Source organism: Gymnoscopelus braueri, assembly GCF_963280865.1.
Source record: "Gymnoscopelus braueri genome assembly, chromosome: 22".
Classification (NCBI taxonomy): domain Eukaryota; kingdom Metazoa; phylum Chordata; class Actinopteri; order Myctophiformes; family Myctophidae; genus Gymnoscopelus; species Gymnoscopelus braueri.
In genome coordinates this window covers 1070001-1090000 of record NC_137624.1, presented here as the reverse complement: position 1 = coordinate 1090000, position 20000 = coordinate 1070001, and the positions used below count along the sequence as shown (strand labels likewise).

The 20000-nt window shown below is 41.7% G+C and overlaps 1 protein-coding gene across 2 annotated transcripts in view; it reads left to right on the top strand.

The window, feature by feature from the left end:
* LOC308078675 (LHFPL tetraspan subfamily member 2a protein-like) overlaps positions 1-20000 on the top strand; it is a 68034-nt gene that overhangs the window by 20771 nt on the left and 27263 nt on the right. The window contains exon 2 of one of the 2 annotated variants that reach the window (XM_080419945.1): positions 6102-6191. The gene's annotated coding sequence lies outside the window, so the exon portion shown is untranslated. Of the gene's footprint in view, positions 1-6101; positions 6192-16104; positions 16142-20000 lie in introns of those variants that run through there. The other variant, XM_080419944.1, reaches the window with a different exon arrangement.

The window sequence follows — 20000 nt, the reverse complement described above, 5'->3', positions numbered from 1 at the left end:
TAGGTGTCAAAATCTCAGCCAATCAGGAGAAAGTACCCATTTTTAAGCTTCATTTTTATAGTGTTCAAGTTCTAATTGTGCCTGCTCATTTCTTAGTGTCATCACTTCCAATTTCACTTGTTTAATCTATATCCTGATTGAGTTCTCTATCCTGATTGGATAAAATTGGAAATGAAACTGAAACTGAAACGAAAATGCATTTTCTGTTTTATAAAGAGCTGGAGAGACATGGAGACTCCTTATATGGACAGGACACTCTATAGTAACGAGCACTATCAGAAAATAGACCCATTTTGCAATTATTTGAATACTTGCAAATCACTTACCCTACCTTTAAGTAAAAGTATCAATAGGCCTACTGCAATGTAGAAATACTCTGTTAGGGCGCGCTCCCACCGCACTTTTATTTTACCTTTGGGGCGGAATCTGACAATGCTTTGTCAATGTAAATGCGTGGATTCACGCAAGAGCGGATCTTTCCGCATGTCGCGCAGACCGTGCGTTTATCAGCTCTACACGACTTGTCCATTTGAAGCATATAACTGCTGGAGGCAGGAGCTGCTTTTCCTCCTCTGTCCAATCGGGTGAGTCGAAGGCGGACCGTCCCAAGACTCAGGAAGCAACATGGTGCTCAAGGCAGAAGGCGGTGAGCATAGACATATAAAGGTAGACACCTCCTCTGGCTCTGAAGCGTCGGCATCTCGGACGCACTTCCGCTTCCACTATGCTTCTGGGGGGCAAGCTGGAAACTTCCGTGTGCGTCACAGAAGGGGGCGTTCGGTAGGCCAATCAGAGGCAGGTGGGGTGGGTCTTTTCTTAAGAGGCAGCCGCGCAGCAACTAGTCAGTTAGACGCACTGTGATTGGCCAGTAGTTAACGTGATGTGATTGGTCAGTAGTCAAACAGCCCCCCGGAAGAGCCTTGTATTGAGAGACCAGTCGTTACAATGAACTGCAGAGGCCAATGAGGTATCTAGGTTTCTATATCTATGGCGGTGAGGGCTACGGGGAGGGTCCTGAAAGTGAGTGACAGGTGCGTCACTCCCGTTTTTTAGAATCCGCTGGCTGCAAAAAACTGTGGCCGCGCACAACCTGCGTTTAATAGCAGCCGACCATGTTTTGGTGGGAGCGCGCCCTTACAAGTAAAAGTCCGGAATTCAAAATTTACTTGAGTATTGGTATCAATATGTACTTCAAGTACCAAAAGTAGAAAGTATTCATTAGGCAGAATGCCCCGTTTCACAAGTTTTCAAATGTATAAAATGTATACAAATCTTTTGAAAATAGCGATCTACAAGCTCACAATGTGTCGCATCGCGACGTATTGTGAGCTTGTAGATCGGCTATTTTCAAATGGCCGAAATGTATATAGGGCTGAGGTGGACGTCGAATGTTTTTATTTTTTACAACTTTGTACAATGTGTAATACGGAACTGTCCATAAAGTCTATCCACAGTCCAATACTCAGTCACTGTATCTGTAGCCTCGATCTCCAGGCTTTTATTGTTTAGTTTTGCTAAAAAATAAAAGCCTGGACCAACGCGTTGGTGTACCCGGTATGAGGAAGTGTTCATTTCCCCAACCAACCAGAGTGCAGTGGGCGTCGCTCGTAATGTTGTGTTGACGAGGCGGGGGTTGACGGACAGATCGGTGAACCAATGGGATCAGGCGCAATCTCTCTCCGGCTCTATACACCCGCCCCTCTATACACGAAATCAGGAGCGTTGGGGCAGCCTACTGTATCTGGGGTTTGGTCTGACCGGGAGGGTAGTGCGGGTCTGCCTTGACATTAGTCTCTGTGCAGTTGAGCCAAGCTGAGCGTCGCGAGGGATGTTCCTCATGTTCAAGAGGTTGAGGAACACATCTGTGCCGTCCCTCTTTGACTTTTCCATCAGTTGCTTAGTACTTTGCACTGCCCTTTCAGCCAAACCATTGCACTGTGCGAACTCGGGGCTGCTGGTTACATGCTCGAAGTACCACTGTGCAGCAAAATCCCTGAACTTCTGACACCATGTAGAATGACCAAACGGAGGGAATACTTTATAAACCGAGTTCAGTTTATTATACTCAGCGGTACAGCTCTCAGTATCTTTGGTAGCATGACAAAACATAACAACCGGCTTGCGCATGCGCGATATATGACCATCACCCGTACGGTGGCTACCGAGGCACATTAACTACGGATGTATAAAATGTAGAATTCGCATTAGGCGAATACTCTACAGTGGGTAATGTATGTTTAGTAATAATAATCAAAATCTACAAAGTAAGTAGTCACTAAACTTTTCAAATAATCGTAGTGGAGTAAAAGTACAATATTTGCCTCTGAGATGTAGTGGATTAGAAGTAAAAGCATTGACAATTGGAAATACTAAAAATACCTCAACATTGTACTTAAGTACAGTACTTGAGTAAATGTACTAATAAAGTGGCCGGTGACTGAGTGTATAGCAATGCATTGTATTGAAATGTAGAATATAAAAAAAAACAAATAAAACAAATATATAAATAAAAATAAAATCTAAAATAGTGAAAATAGCCAAACTACAAGCTCACCTATTTTAACTTTTTATGAAAATGCATGATTTAGTCTTAATTTTTAGTTTACGGGGAGAAATGTATATATATATATATATATAAATCTTTGCATATCTCAATGCATTGTATTTAAAAAATATATATATATAATAAATTAAAAGTCTGAAATGTTCAAAAGCAGTGAAAATATCCGATCTACAAGCTCACCAAAAAACCCAGCGGAAGCTGCTTTGGCAGCAGCTACTCCAAGGTTTTTCCTGTACAGTTTCTTTGAAGGGTTTCCTGGCACAGCCTTCAAAGCTCTGCAAATAATGTTTGTAATGAACGCCAGCTGTATGAGGCTGAGGGAGACCGTACGGTTTATTATTCTATACTGAAATAATTGCTTGTTGTTTGGACTTTCTACCAAACTGTATTCTTTATAGATGATTTATTTCTATACTCTTAAAATACTAACGTTTAGTGATAGCATCCAGAGTGTTGCAGTCTCACATTGCTTCCACTCTAAAGCCAGCAGTTGTCAAACTTTTTTTATTTCCAAGGACCCCCATGGCATGCATTATGGCACGGACCCACCCCCTCCCCCATAAACTCTGAGTTACAGAACTGTAAGGGTTAGGGTCCATTTGGTCCATTGACTATCAATACATTAGCTAAGGGTCCCCTAGAACAGAGGTACTCAAATACAAATCTTAAAGGTCCACAAAGAACATTTTCAATAAGACAAAGGTCCGTAAGGCCAGTCATATAAGGCAAGGGTTCCCAAACTTTTCAGGCCGTGACCCCCCAAAACAATCGTATTTGAACTGGGGACACCCCCAAAACAATCATATTTGAACTGGGGACACCCCCAAAATAATCATATTTGAACTGCATGGGGACCCCCACTGTGACAAGCACTTGGAATTTTAGGCATTACATTTAGTTTTACTTGGTTCCACAGATAAATATTGTGACAATAGCATATCTACAAGCACACAACGCCTGGCAGTGCGAGGCATTGTGAGCTTATAGATCGGCTATTTTCACAATGTTTGCCTCTTTCTTAGTAATATTTAACAATTTGGCCAATTTGGTATTAAAAAGGTCTTAAAAGTCATTACATTGTAACTTAAGAAATGTGCAGATACCCTGTACACTTTTTTTCCCCTTTTTTTTTTTTACTGTGGAGTGAGTGAGAAAACAATGTAAATTATACATTTAAAAAATCCCCCTGTCCTGACTATTGCTCCCCCAGTCTTGACTATGTGACAGAAAATCACAGACGGTGAAATAGTCACACATTCGGAGCGCTGCGTGCAGTGGCGACAAGAGATAATTTGGCTTGTCACTCTAGCACAGTGGTTCTCAACCTGTGGGCTGGGACCCCCAGTGGGTACCCACAATATATATATTTTCCCCCGGGGGGATCCCCAGATGACAGTTAAAGGGATATTTCACTTTCCAATTTTTTTTTGGTCATTTCATCGTCTACTCAGGCTTTTGTGAACACCCCAGACAGTTTTTAATATTTTTTGGGGAAAATGTAAACAATAAAAAAAAAGGAAAAAAAAGATTTAAAAAGTAATTGAAAAAACACGGCCCCCTCACGTATTAGGAGGGCAGTATGAGTCACCAGAATCAAGGACGGGTGTTTTCGATGAATCTGAATCTATCATGGTTAAAATGTTTTTCTTTGATGACACAGGCTAGGAATAGCCTGACACTCAGCCTGAATTTTCATTTCGTTTAACTCCATTATTCAGTCTGAAAGCCCTCTCAGTGCAGCTGTTTTCTGAGATGGGAGCGTGGCCAAAGTTGGACTCATTGTTGATTGGTTCGTACTGGATTATCCCGATCCCGATTCGTCGTACAGATTTTCAACCGAGAAACACCCGCCTTCGACAGCTTCACCAGACCCTGAATGCGAGGCTAGCGATTCAGGGGGTGGAGCCAGGCTAGGCTAGGAAGGTCGGACGGCGACAAACTAAATACCTGAGTATAAGTTCACTTTGAGTTGCATCCAACACATCCACTGCCATTTTATCGGCCTTACCATTAGGCCGCGAGGGGCAGTTGAAATCTCTTTTTTGGGGGTGACATTTTTCATTTCTTTTTTTAGGAAAAATGTTACGCTTCACTGTTTTAGAGCTCCTTCAGCAGACGTAGCTCCTACATTTTGGCGCTTTTCGGCGATAGTTCTGTCTTCTTTCACTTTCTCTGCGCCGTTTCCCCCCCCCCCCAAGGTTAGGTTGGTGGCTGCCCTGTGCTTCAGCACCTACAGCCCTTCCGTTAAGCTGGCACTGCACACACACACACACACACACACACACACACACACACACACACACACACACACACACACACACACACACACACACACACACACACACTCATAATAGTTAAGTTGACACTGAAGCTTTCGGTGGTCTAATATCCATGTCAAACTGGGGGTCCTAGAAATGAAAAGATCTAAACTATACTGGAACCCCCAAACTACACTGTAAAATCGTCAGTGTTAATGTAACTCTGATGGAACCAAATCCATTTGGTTCGATCTGTACTCTCTCAGAGTTACAGACCCCTAAGGGTTTCCCCGCACCATAAAACATTGCTTCCGGCGCCCCCAGATGTTCTCTGACCCCCCCCCCCCCCTTTACTGTATATTATTATGTAAGCGTTATGAAATGACTCCAAACATTATGCAACGAAAGCATAAACACGTATGAAATGAGGGCTGCAGACTTCAACGTGTGTGTGTGTGTGTGTGTGTGTGTGTGTGTGTGTGTGTGTGTGTGTGTGTGTGTGTGTGTGTGTGTGTGTGTGTGTGTGTGTGTGTGTGTGTGTGTGTGTGTGTGTGTGTGCGTGCGTGCGTGCGTGCGTGCGTGCGCGCGCGCGCATGTGCGTGTGTGTGTGTGTGTGCTCTGTTAAACAGATTAAAGCGTCTCCAGGTGCGTGGGTCTCTTCCTGTGGACCCTCGTATCTATACATGGAAAATCCCCTCTAAAGCAGTGTGTCCCAAACAGTGGGTTGGGGTCCCGTTTGTGGGCCGAGTAAATATATATATCTTTTATACATGAAAATAAATAAATATCACTATTTCAAAATATTAATATTATAATATCAAATATTTTGCAAAATATATAAGAGAGAGAGAGAGAGAGAGAGAGAGAGAGAGAGAGAGAGAGAGAGAGAGAGAGAGAGAGAGAGAGAGAGAGAGAGAGAGAGAGAGAGAGAGAGAGAGAGAGAGAGACAGACAGACAGACAGACAGACAGACAGACAGACAGACAGACAGACAGACAGACAGACAGACAGACAGACAGACAGACAGACAGACAGACAGACAGACAGACAGACAGACAGACAGACAGACAGACATTTTGTCGTGTGGCGCAGGGCGGTGTCCTGCTGCCAAAATAGTTGATCTACAAGCTCGCACATACAGTATAATGCCCACATCGGCGCATTATGAATTAGAGTCGACAGGGGCAGATATGCTGTTCCGGAGATGATGATACGAAAATGTACTTAGTTACTTTACACCACTGATGTTTTCTAACTCCATTCTGGTGTTTTTTCCTACAGAACCTGAAGAGACGGGCCTGAAGCAGAACCAGGGTTTACAGTGGAACGGTGGCTCTTCAGACTGCGAGGCCCCTAGACGCTACATTGAAGGTTGGTGTTGGTATAGCTTCTTGATCTCTCAAGACCAAGTGGTGGAAAGTAACTAAGTACATTTACTCAAGTACTGTACTTAAAGGTAGGGTAAATGATTTGCAATTATTCAAATAATTGCAAAATGGGTCTATGTTCTGATAGTGCTCGTTACTATAGAGTGTCCTGTCCATATAAGGAGTCTCCAATGTCTCTCCAGCTCTTTATTAAACAGAAAATGCATTTTCAGTGCTCTCTCCTGAGTGGCTTAAAATGTGTGACCTACCTGAAAATGTAGTCTACTATATTCTGTTTACTAAAGAGCTGGAGAGACCCCTGTGACCGAACAAACGCTCTGTAGAAATGATTACTATCAGAATATAGTACTTAAACCTTTTTAACAAAAATGTAAAAAAGAAATCACTTACCCTACCTTTAAGTACACTTTTGAGGAGTTTTTGCTTTACTGGAGTATTTCCAAATTTCAGTACTTTTACTTCTACTCCACTACATCTCAGAGGCAAATATTGTACTTTTACTCCACTATAATTATTTGAAAACTTTAGTTACTAGTTACTTTGTAGATTTTGATTATTATTACATAACATACATTAACCACTTCAGCCCTATATACATTTCAGTTTTAGACATTTTATACATTTGAACATTTTTGAAATGGGACATTCTGCATAATGAGTACTTTCTACTTTTGGTACTTTGAGTACATTTTGATACCAATACTATTTTACTTTTACTCAAGTACATTTTTTATTCCGGACTTTTACTTTTACAGAGTTTTAATACCGTAATAATAATTTAAAAAAATGTTTTACTGACCCATAAAAAAGTGTTGCCGACCAACAAATGTGTCCCGACCCCGCTGTTTGGGAAACAGTGCTGAAGACAGATCCTTTTTACTTAATGGGTTCCCAGACTGGTAGCTTTTACACAAAACTGTCATCCATGCATACAAACACCCTTACCCAAAGGCCCCATCTATACTTTGTTTTTATTGATTGATTGATTGATTGATTGATTGATTAAATACTTTGTAAGGAGTTTGTTAACAGTAAAGGTAGTGCAGTGAAACGTTACGCTAAAAGGATAACGCAATCGATCGATCGATTGAACCTACGGTTATAGCGCCACTATGAGGTGGAATTTGTGCTACTGGGTGTGTGTGTGTGTGTGTGTGTGTGTGTGTGTGTGTGTGTGTGTGTGTGTGTGTGTGTGTGTGTGTGTGTGTGTGTGTGTGTGTGTGTGTGTGTGTGTGTGTGTGTGTGTGTGTGTGTGTGTGTGTGAAAAGTTTCTGGTCGATCGGTCCTACGGTGCCGGAGATGAAGCTGTTGACAGACGCACACGCACGCACGCACGCACGCACGCACACACACACACACACACACACACATACACACACACACACACACACACACACACACACACACACACACACACACAGGCAGAGTAAAACATGGACTGACTCTGTCTGTACACAAACACACGCCTGACTTCCTGAGTTTCTTGTTGTGGTGTTGAGTTCCTGTCACCTGTCACTACACTGGAACATCTATCTGTCTGTCTGTCTGTCTGTCTGTCTGTCTGTCTGTCTGTCTGTCTGTCTGTCTGTCTGTCTGTCTGTCTGTCTGTCTGTCTGTCTGTCTGTCTGTCTGTCTGTCTGTCTGTCTGCCTGCCTGTCTGTCTGCATTGTTTAGATGGCAGGTGTCCTCTCACAGACACAATGGAGGCGGAACACATGATTTAGAGCAACGGAAAGAAAGAGAAACGGTAGGAAAAAGAGTTGCACAGAAAGACAATAAAGGCCTCATCCCACCTACCTCCGGTTCCTCTGTTTGGGTCATAGGATCCGTGTCCTGTTGTATATTTATCTGCTCACAACAGGAAGAAGTTGGGGGTCTTGGGACCACCTGAGAAGGTCATTTAAATCTATAGGGGAATCTCCCCCCCACCTGTGCTAATAAACAGCATTGTTCTGTTTGTGAAGTCTAAAGGCATCTCCACGTCCTCAATGACGATCTGGTTCCATACCTGACCTTAGATGAACTTTAGATGTCGAGCGAATTGTGAGCTTGCAGACCGGCTATTTTCATTACCTTTTTTTTACTGTACCTTTGAAAAATCATGGAATACTCTCTGTGACCGCCGTCCTCATGGACATTAGCTCATTACACGCACAGGGTTGTCGTAGTAGAAGAAAAATAATAGTCCGATAGCGATCCTCCATTCAAGAGCTATGGCCTTTTCAATGAGGCTTGTTTTGCCGTAAAGCAGGAGGAACGGAGATCTAGCAGAGATATGGCCATTTCACTGCAGGAATTAAACAGGAAGTAAACAATCTTTAATTTTTTTAAACAACGGGTCTGTCGTCATCAGGCAGTGAAAGCATCATCCATAGGATAGGTAACAACGCCATCTGGTGGAAAACCACTGGAAACAAAGTTCCCTCCAAACTCGTCATTGCCGGGAATTCCCGTCCATGGCGATGAAAGAGTTCATGTGTATTTTCAAACATTTAACCACTTAAACTGGCAATACTTAGTAAACTTGTCCTTTCACTCTGTATTTAGTCTGCTCTGTTTTCCCTCTACACCAAACCTCTTCGCCGAAAATAGACGATCTACAAGCTCGTTGTGAGCTTGTGGATCTGCTATGTTTGGCTAAAGTTCTCCTCAGGATACGTAGGCTAGGGCTAGTGGTTAACGTAAAAAACATTATCTTATCGCAGTAAGATTTGGAGGCCCCCCCCCCGCAATAACTCTGAAGACCCCCTAGGGGTCCCGGACCTCCTGTTATATGGCCAGGCACCAGAATGAGAGCAGGAGAGCTATATGTCCCCTAAAGCATGTTACACCCAGTCCTTTGTGTGGAGGTGAAAAGACCTGACATAACATACACAACCAGTAAAACTGCACACGCACGCACGCACACACACACACACACACACACACACTTGCACGCACGCACAAAATGTACATGAGTAGAAGTACAAAAGTATTGGTATCAAAATGTACTTAAAGTACCAAATGTAAAAGTACAAAAATGTGTGAAAATAGCCGATCTACAAGCTCACAACGTTGTGAGCTTGTAGATCGGCTAACTAGTAACTAAAGTTTTCAAATAATTGGGGGGTAGAATTGGGGTAGAAGTAAAAGTACTGGAAATGGGAAATACTCCAACACACACACACACACACACACACACACACACACACACACACACACACACACACACACACACACACACACACACACACACACACACACACACACACACACACACACACACACACACACACACACACACACACACACACAGCCTGCTCCTCTTTCACTCTGGAGTTTCAGGCTGCATCTCTTTTGTGCTCCTACTTCTTCTCTGCTCTGCATAAAGAGGTCTGACCACAAGCTGAACACCAGCATTATATGATCACTGGATATACCTGTATTGTTTGTAAAGGTATACGGTGCCAACTTCACAACAGCGACCCATATATGCTTGACGGCACTTCTTCATTTAACCCATTGGTTCTCAAAGTGGGGTCCGGGGACCCCCAGGGGTCCTTGGGAGGGTTCCAGGGGGTCCCCCAGCGAAATGTGTTAATATTGCCTCACAATAATTGTAACCACTTTAACCTTTTATACTTTGGGCTATTCAAAAATAGCAGATCTACAAGCCCATAGCGCGGCAGCGAGTGCTGCGCTATGAGCTTGTAGATCTGCTATTTTTGAAAAATCGTGAAAATATGTGCAAACCTTTGAATATATATATATCTTTAAGCGAATATTTGTAAGTCAAATCTTTGCTTCTTGGGGTCCCTGGAACAAAGTATTTTGAGATGGGGGTCCGCGGCCAAATACATATCATTTTGGGGGTCCTTGACATGGAAAAGTTTGAGAACCACTGTCCTACAGTATGTCCTTGGAGCGACCGACTTCTACTTCCTGTAGGAGATAGGAGATAGGAGATAGGAGATAGGAGTAGGACGGATCAGAATAAGGACTTGAGATACACATTAGACGTTGCCTGACTAGATCAGTGGTGGAATGGAACTAAGTACATACAGTACTGTAGTACTTAAGAACAATTCTGAGGTACTTTTACTTCACTTGACCGTTTCCGTCTTTCCATACTTCATACTTCTCCGCAAAATCTCAGAGGTAGATATTGTACTTTTGACTACTATTTATGTGACTTTGTTTTAACAATCCAAATCTACAAAGTAAATAGTAACCAACGCTGTCAAATAATTGTAGTGGAGTAAAAAAAGAATCTGTCTCTGAGATGTAGTGGAGTAGAAGTAAAAAGCATTGCAAAAAAAGAAAATACTCAAGTAAAGTAAAAGTACCTCAGCTAAAGCTGCAGGGGGTCTTGTAAATATTATTATTATTGTGCTTGTTGTGGGAACCTGGGTGGGGACTGGACCCCCACCTCAGCGGGATCAACCCCCCACAGGGGCACCGAACCCAGTGGGAACCATGTCATCTCTGTCAGAGGAGATACCTTGTATGTCCAAAACACTGGTTCTGCAAACCTTTTCCCCAAATGAACATGTATTTGGGCCCAGTGGTGGAAAGTAACTAAGTACATTTACTTAAGTACTGTACTTAAGTGCAATTTTGAGGTATTTCTACTTTACTTGAGTATTTCCAATTTCCAATACTTTTACTTCTGCTCCACTACATCTCAGAGGCAAATATTGTACTTTTACTCCACCACAATTATTTGAAAACCTTAGTTACTAGTTACTTTTCAGATTTAAATTATTATATTATAAAACATACATTAACCACTTCAGACCTATTTTATACCTAGGCGATGCGACGCGTTGTGAGCTTGTAGATATGCTATTTTCAAACATTTTAGTACTTTTACTTTTGGTACTTTAAGTACATTTTGATACCAATACTTTTGTACTTTTTAAGTACATTTTGAATTCTGGACTTTTACTTGTAAGGGCGCGCTCCCACCGCACTTTTATTTTACCTCTGGGGCGGAATCTGCCAATGCTTTGTCAATGCAAATGCGTGGATTCTCCAGAAAAATGCGCAAGAACATGAATCCACGTATTTGCATTGACAAAGCATTGGCAGGTAAAATAAAAGTGCAGTGGGAACGCGCCCTAATAGAGTATTTCTATATGACAGTATTGATACTTTTACTTAAGTAAAGAATTTGAGTACTTTTTCCACCACTGTTTGGGCCACGGACGCCCATCTGAAAATATGCTAAATGTTCACATTATTTAAATAATTTTATTTTTCTCCCGAAAATAGCTGATTTATATAGGGCTTAAAGTGGTTAAACTGATGCTATATTAACTAATTTTGCTGGGGACCCCCTGGAACCCCCCCAAGGACCCCACTTTGAGAACCACTGGTCCAAAACTCTAACTTTGGGGGGAAAATACTTTTCATTGGTTCAATATTTATAAAACTCTCACACACACACTTGCACTTTATCACTTTAACTGAGCTTGTAGATCGGCTATTTTCGCTACTTTGGCTTGACCCTTGGAATACGACAAAGTAGGGCATTCATTTAAAAAAATAAAATGTTTTTTTAAGTCGAAATGATGGAGATATGAGGTTTCTGCCCGACAGCCACTATAAGCTATGCTCTCCGTAGGAGCAGCGAATACCTTTCACACAAAGCTCAGCCCATTTCCTGATTCCCCCTCTCTAAATCACTGTGTGTGTGTGTGTGTGTGTGTGTGTGTGTGTGTGTGTGTGTGTGTGTGTGTGTGTGTGTGTGTGTGTGTGTGTGTGTGTGTGTGTGTGTGTGTGTGTGTGTGTGTGTGTGTGTGTGTGTGTGTGTGCGTGTGTGCATGTGCGTGTGCTTGTGCAGTCTTGGGACCCTGTGGCTATATTGCAGGGTTAAGGTGGACCAGAATATATGCTTAAGTATAATCAGTGGTGGAAAGTAACTAAGTACATTTACTATAATGTATATTTTTTACTCCACTGCTACTACTTTAAACGCTAAAGTAGATTTAGATTATTATTACAAAACATACAATAACCAATGAAGCCCTAGCAGCGTTGTAGATAATGACTACTTTTACCAATCTATTTTTATATCAATACTTTTATGCTTTTACTCAAGTAAAAAATACGAATCCAGGACTTTAACTTTAATTCTGCCCGTGCGGCGGATTCTGCCAATGCTTTTCAATGGGAAAGAAGCGGTTTGTTGCCATTCACGGATTTCCACAAAATAAACGCTCCATTCCCACTGAAAAGCATCGGCAGAATCCGTCGCATAAGGCAGAAATAAAGTATATCCAGTGGTGGAAAAAGTACTCGAATGTTTTACTTAAGTAAAAGTATCAATACTGCAATGTAGAAGTCTGTTACAAGTAAAAGTCCGGAATTAAAAAAATTACTTGAGTAAAAGTAAAGAAAATATTGGTATCAAAATGTACTTAAAGTACCAAAAGTAAAAGTACTCAAATGTTTGAAAATAGCAGATCTACAAGCTCACAACGAGTCGCATTGCGACGCGTTGTGAGCTTGTAGATCGGCTATTTTCAAATAGCCTAGGTATAAATAGGGCTGAAGTGGTTAATGTATGTTCCATAATGTAATCTGCAAAGTAACTAGTAACTAAAGTTTTCAAATAATTGTAGTGGAGTAAAAGTACAATAGTTGCCTCCGAGATGTAGTGGAGTAGAAGTAAAAGTATAAACAATTGGAAATACTCCAGTGAAGTAAAAGTACCTCAAAATTGTACTTAAGTACAGTGCTTGAGTAAATGTACGTAGTTAGTTACTTTCCACCACTGAGTATATCTGCCGGCTGATGAACTCAGGTTGTGCGCGGCCGACTGTTTTTTGCAGCCAGCATTCTAAAAAACGGAGTAGCTTGCAACGCATTCTGCCCCAACCAGTGACACACCTGTCACTCACTTTCAGCACCGTCCCCGTAGCCCGCAGTTGCTCTATCGCAAACACCTTGTCGCTTCCTGAGTCTTGGGACGGTCCGCCTTCGACTTACCCGATTGGACAGAGGGGGAAAAGCAGCATCTGTCTTGAGCGCAGTGGTGTAAAGTAACTAAGTACATTTACTCAAGTACTGTACTTAAGTACAATTTTTAGGTGCTTTTACTTTACTGGAGTATTTCCAATTGTCTAAACTTTTACTTCTACTCCACTACAATTATTCTAAAACTTTAGTTACTAGTTACTTTGCAGATATAAATTATTACATTATAAAACATACATGAACTACTTTAGCCCTATTTTATACATAGGCTATTTGAAAATAGCCGATCTACAAGCTCACAACGCGTCGCATCGCGACGCGTTGTGAGCTTGTAGATCCGCTATTTTCAAACATTTCAGTGCTTCTACTTTTGGTACTTTAAGTACATTTTGATACCAATACTTTTGTAAATTAGTACATTTTGAACACCAGACTTTTACGTGTAACAGAGTACTTTTACATTGCAGCATCGATACTTTTACTTAAGTAAAACATTTAGAGTACTTTTTCCACCACTGTATGTAGACCTCATCTCTCTCTCTCAGCTAAGGGGTCCTTGGCCTGTACAGTGAAAGGGGACACGCCTGCAGACACGCCTGTCACATGATGTATGTCCATCTGTGCATAGTTAACATGTTGTCTGGACTGGACTGCACAGATGGTGTCTGCTCTGTTCCCCCCCCCCCCGGAACACCATCCAACTGTGTTCTCTATACTCTGATTACATTTTTCACAATGTAGTAATGTAGTCTGACTGGGAGTACATTGTGGCAAAAGACACCACCACCACATGCATCGGTTATTATTAGAGACCAGGCCGACTGATGCAATGTGTGTGTGTGTGTGTGTGTGTGTGTGTGTGTGTGTGTGTGTGTGTGTGTGTGTGTGTGTGTGTGTGTGTGTGTGTGTGTGTGTGTGTGTGTGTGTGTGTGTGTGTGTGTGTGTGTGTGTGTGCGCGCCGTGCTTGTATAAACCCATTAAGACCGGGAACGCGTCTGTGTGTAATTTTTTGATTCCTTTGGCTATTCAAAAATAGCAGATCTACAAGCTCATAGCGCGACACAGAGTGCCGCGCTATGAACACTTTTTACTCCGATCTGTGCTTCTGGGGGGTCCCTGGAACAACATTTTGATATGGGGGTCCGCGGCCAAATACATATCATTTTGGGGGTCCTTGACATGGAAAAGATTTTTAGATATGTATTTGGCCGTGGACCCCCATCTCAAAATGTTTTGTTCCAGGGATCCCCAGACGCAAAGATTTGAGTTACACATGTTTGCCTTAAAAATATATATATTCAAAGATTTGCAAAGGAATTCAAGATTCTTCGAGTGTCGCGCTATGAGCTTGTATATCTGCTATTTTTGAATAGCCAAAGTATAAAAGGTTAAAGTGGTTAAAATTATTGTGATGCTACATTAATACATTTTGCTGGGGACCCCCTGGAACCCCCACAAGGACCCCTGGGTCAAAAGAAGGTACTGCGTCAAAAGTAGTCAACAAATTATACTATAAAAAATTCAAACATTGGCCAAATTGTCATATATTATCTTAGAAAGGGGCAAAATGATGAAAATAGCCAATCTACAAGCTTGTAGATCGGCTATTTTCACAATATTTATCCGTGGAACCGAGTCAAACTAAATGTAATGCCTCAACTCCTACAATTTCAAGTGCTTGTCGGGTTGGGGGGTCCCCAGTTCAAATATGATTATTTTGGGGGGTCCCCAGTTCAAATATGATTAACCAGTTCAAATATGATTATTTTGGGGGGTCCCCAGTTCAAATATGATTATTTTGGGGGGTCCCCAGTTCAAATAGAATTATTTCGGGGGGTCGTGGTCTGGAAAGATTGAGAAGCACTGCCTTTAGAGTCCATTTGGTTCCATTAACTATCAGGCTGGGGGCGGAACCCCCCCCCCCCAGCCCAGACCCCATGCTGGGTGTGTTTGTGGTGCACAGGGAGTGGTCTCCGTCACTACAGCAGGAATGACAGCACCTTCTATGTGTGACGCCAGGCCAGAGTGTCAGGGTCCTAAGATCCACCATGTTAACTGCAATGCAACTGCAATGTTGTAACATTGTACAATGTGCAATACACAATGACTGGAATGACACACACACACACACACACACACACACACACACACACACACACACACACACACACACACACACACACACACACGCTCGCGAGCACGCAGAGGGAGAGAGACAGACAGACAGAGAGAAAGGGAGTGAGAGAGGAAGAGGAAGGGAGTGAGACAGGGCGAGAGAGAGAGATAAATGAAAATGAGTGAGGGGGGAGAGAGGAGAGAGAGAGAGAGAGAGAGGAGAGAGAGAGAGAGAGAGAGAGAGAGAGACCTTTCCTACATGCATATGTTGTAACTACTTCTGACAATTCTTATGGTTCTCTAAACTAGTTTTTCCTCTTTAGCTTTGGCAATGTAAACGTAGGTTTTCTCATGCCAATTAAGGCCCCTTGATTTGAGAGAGAGAGAGAGAGAGAGAGAGAGAGAGAGAGAGAGAGAGAGAGAGAGAGAGAGAGAGAGAGAGAGAGAGAGAGAGAGAGAGAGAGAGAGAGAGAGAGAGAGAGAGAGAGAGAGAGAGAGAGAGAGAGAGAGTCAGATGGATATGACAAATATAGACAGACAGACAGACAGACAGACAGACAGACAGACAGACAGACAGACAGACAGACAGACAGACAGACAGACAGACAGAGACAGTGGAGAGGCCCTGACAGAGCTGGAGGCCCATTCATTGGTTTGTTATTTTAACCCAGATTCAACAAGTGAAATCTGGCCACCATGTGGGGACCTCGCTGTGAGGGGGGGGGGCAGCGTAGCCAATGGCGGCGGGGAGGCAGCACAGGGGGCGGGGCCAAGAGGAGGGGCCAGTGAGCATGCAGTGTGTGGTGGCTCAGTACTCGTGTGAGCAGGGCACGGGCAACACCAAAGGCATGGGAGCAGGTTTGGAACCGTTTTAAATACTCTTTTTCTATGCTTATAAGTTACCATTTAACTCTGAGAGTGTGCAAATGTAACCAAATGGACCCATTTGCACACTCTCAGAGTTACGAATGGATAAATAGAAGGTTTTTTATGATCAATGCTCTATAGGTATTTTGGTTGAGTTACTGATGAAACAACTGGATTAATATACTTGCTCATATAAAGTGGTTCCTGGTTGCCTGTTTAGGTCTGAAATATAACATACAGTATACATTAATGTAAATATGTAATACTGTCAATATAATATTCTTGCTGTGAAGTGGACATAATGTATGCACATTGCAGTGAGGTTGGGGTATCTTGTATCTCTTGCTGGATAGAGGATAGCCAATAGAATCACTCGTTTACTAATGACAAATTAAGTATGTAAGAATGCTCAGAGAAAAAGAAAGATGACTGATATACAATCAGAAGTTTGTAACGAGACTATATATGCTATTTTCCCTGCTCCGTAATATAGATTTGGTTGTATTTGTTAGCCTCATCTCGATTACATTTTTGAGCATGAATCTTACATGGTTGCTCTTTTGTCACTGGTGTTATAAACATCTTTGTAGAGTTTTTTTTTTCATGTGGTCCAACATGAAATAGAGCTCTTATAGTTAGACTGGAAATGTACTACGAAGTAAAATGCTGTGGTGATGTATCCATTTAGAGTTACTGAACACTGAGGATTTTACTGTGGAGGATTCTAATCAGATGAGTGACTGACTGACTGACTGACTGACTGACTGACTGTGTGTGTGTGTGTGTGTGTGTGTGTGTGTGTGTGTTGCACGCGCGTGCGTGCGTGTGTGTGTGTGTGCGCGTGTCTCAGTGGTGGAAAAAGTAAAAGTATCAATACTGCATGGTAGAAATACTTGGTTACAAGTAAATGTCCGGAATTCAAAATGTACTTGAGTAAAAGTATAAAAGCATTGGCATCAAAATGTACTTAAAGTACCAAAAGTAAAAGTACCCATTATGCAGAATGTCCCATTTTAAGTTTTCAAATGTATACAAATCTTTTGAAAATAGCAGATCTACAAGCTCACAATGTGGCATCGCGACCCATTCTGAGCTTGTAGATCTGCTATTTTCAAATGGCCGAAATGTATTTAGGGCTGAAGTGGTTAATGTATGTTTTGTATGTTTTGTAATAATCCAAAATCTACAAAGTAACCATAGTAACTACATTTTTCAAATAATTGTAGTGGAGTTAAAGTACAATATTTGCCTCTGAGATGTAGTGGAGTATAAATTAAACTTTTGGAAATTGGAAATACTCAAATACTCAAATACTCAAATACTCAAATACTCACATACTCAAATTGTACTTAAGTACAGTACTTGAGTACTTGTACTGAGTTACTTTCCACCACTGGGGTGTGTGTGTGCGTGCGTGTGTGTGTGTGTGTGTGTGTGTGTGTGTGTGTGTGTGTGTGTGTGTGTGTGTGTGTGTGTGTGTGTGTGTGTGTGTGTGTGTGTGTGTGTGTGTGTGTGTGTGTGTGTGTGTGTGTGTGTGTGTGCGTGCGTGCGTGCGTGCGTGCGTGCGTGCGTGCGTGCGTACGTGCGTGGCACTGCATGCGTGCGTGCGTGCGTGCGTGCGTGCGTGCGTGCGTGCGTGCGTGCGTGCGTGCGTGCGTGCGTGCGTGCGTGCGTGCGTGCGTGCGTGCGTGCGTGCGTGCGTGCGTGCGTGTGTGTGTGTGAGGTAGAGTTTACACACACATTACCCATTCATCCATCATGTTTGTTTGTTTGTTTACTTGTTCTTGTATGTTGTAGTATTTAGGATTGTGGTTGTGTTGCTCTGCAGTCAAATGTAAGAAGATAATTATTATAAGTATTGTTTATATGGAATGAATGAAAGCTAAACAGTGAGCTTGTAGATCGGCTATCTTTCAACAGCCAAAGCATAAAATCTGGCTTAAAGCCGCAATCCGTAATTTTCAACTTTTCCCCTTCGCACGAGTGCCAACATCTATGTTCAGCTAATATAACACAGAGCTTGTTTGGGAAGACGAGATATTAACCTTTGAATTTCATGCTAATCTCCTGCCATCAGAACATTTTACACAGATCTCCATACATACACATTTTCACTTGTAGGCGAGTCATATCTATGCTCTATACCAGTGGTTCTCAATGTGGGGTCCGGGGACCACTAGGGGTCGTTGGGGGGGGGGGGGGGAGCTCTAGGGGTCCCCAGCAAAAGTATAGTTAACATTGCGTCACAATCATTTTAACCACTTTATCCATTTATATGTTGGCTATTCAATAGTAGTAGATATTCAAGCTCGTCCCTTCGTGCCGCGAGCTTGTATATTTTTGAAAAAAAAATATTGAAGATGTTGGGAAAATGTTGAATGATTTTGAATTGTTTTTTAATTCTAATTTTTAACACAAATCTTCTCTTCTGGCGGTCTAACCCTAACGAAATATCAATTTGGGGGTCCTTGACACTAAAAAGTTGCACTGCACTATACTCCATACCATAGAGTTAAAAAATAATAGAGAGGGCACCGGAAGTCCCCTCCCATCACAGAGCCCCGCCTCCAAACACAGTGTCTCCCACGGCAACCCTCCCATAGGCTGTGGTATTTCCATACATATGTAGATGTTTCCTCTCAGCGTGGCCCTGTTGTTAAGGACGCTTCCTGGCGTTGTGAGTGGACATTTCAAACATGTGCAGTGGTTATTTCTACTATAGTATTTTCACGATGGTGTAAAATAACTAAGTACATTTACTCAAGTACTGTACTTAAAGGGATATTTCACTTTTAAAAAAACTTTTGGGCATTTTATCATCTACTCAGGCCGTTGTGAACCCCCCAGACAGTTTATAAGTTGCTTGATTCAGTATTTAGATATTTGATATTCATTTAATCAGACACGCCCCCTTCCTATACAAACCCATTGTAACTTCAAACTCCATTTTAACCATGTTAGATTAATCAAAAACACCCGTCCTTTGTTCTGGTGACTCATACCGCCCCCCTAATTCGCGAGGGGGCCGTGTTTTTTCAATTACTTTTTTCATTTATTTTTTATATATTTTTTGGAAATACAATAAAAAAATAAAATAAAATAAATGAAAAAAATGATCGGAAATCACGCATTAGGAGGGTAGGGTGAGTCACCAGAACCAAGGACGGGTGTTTTTGATGAATCTAACATGGTTAAAATGGATAGGAAGGGGGCGTGTCTGTTAAAATGAATATCAAATATTTAAATACTGAATCAAGCAACTTAAAAACTGTCTGGGGGGTTCACAAAGGCCTGAGTAGACGATAAAATTACCAAACGTTTTTTTGAAAGTGAAATATCCCTTTAAGTACAATTGTGAGGTATTTTTTACATTACTGGAGTATTTCCATTCAAATATTTTTACTTCTACTCCACTACATCTCAAAGGCAAATATTGTACTTTTACTCCACTACAATTATTTGAAAACTTTAGTTACTAGCTACTTTGCAGATATAAATTAATATATTATAAAGCATACATTAACCACTTTAGCCCTATTTTTATGCATGCATTTATACATACATCACAAGTGGGCTTGTAGATCTGCTATTTTCACATTTTAGTACTTTTAGCCCTATTTTTATGCATGCATTTATACATACATCACAAGTGGGCTTGTAGATCTGCTATTTTCACATTTTAGTACTTTTACTTTTGGCACTTTATATATAGTATATTTTGATGCCAATACTTTTGTACTTTTACTCAAGTAGCATTTCGAACACAGGCTTTTACCTGTAACAGAGTGTTTTTATAATGTGGTATTGCTACTTTTACTTAGGTAAAAAAAATTGAATACTTTTTCCACCA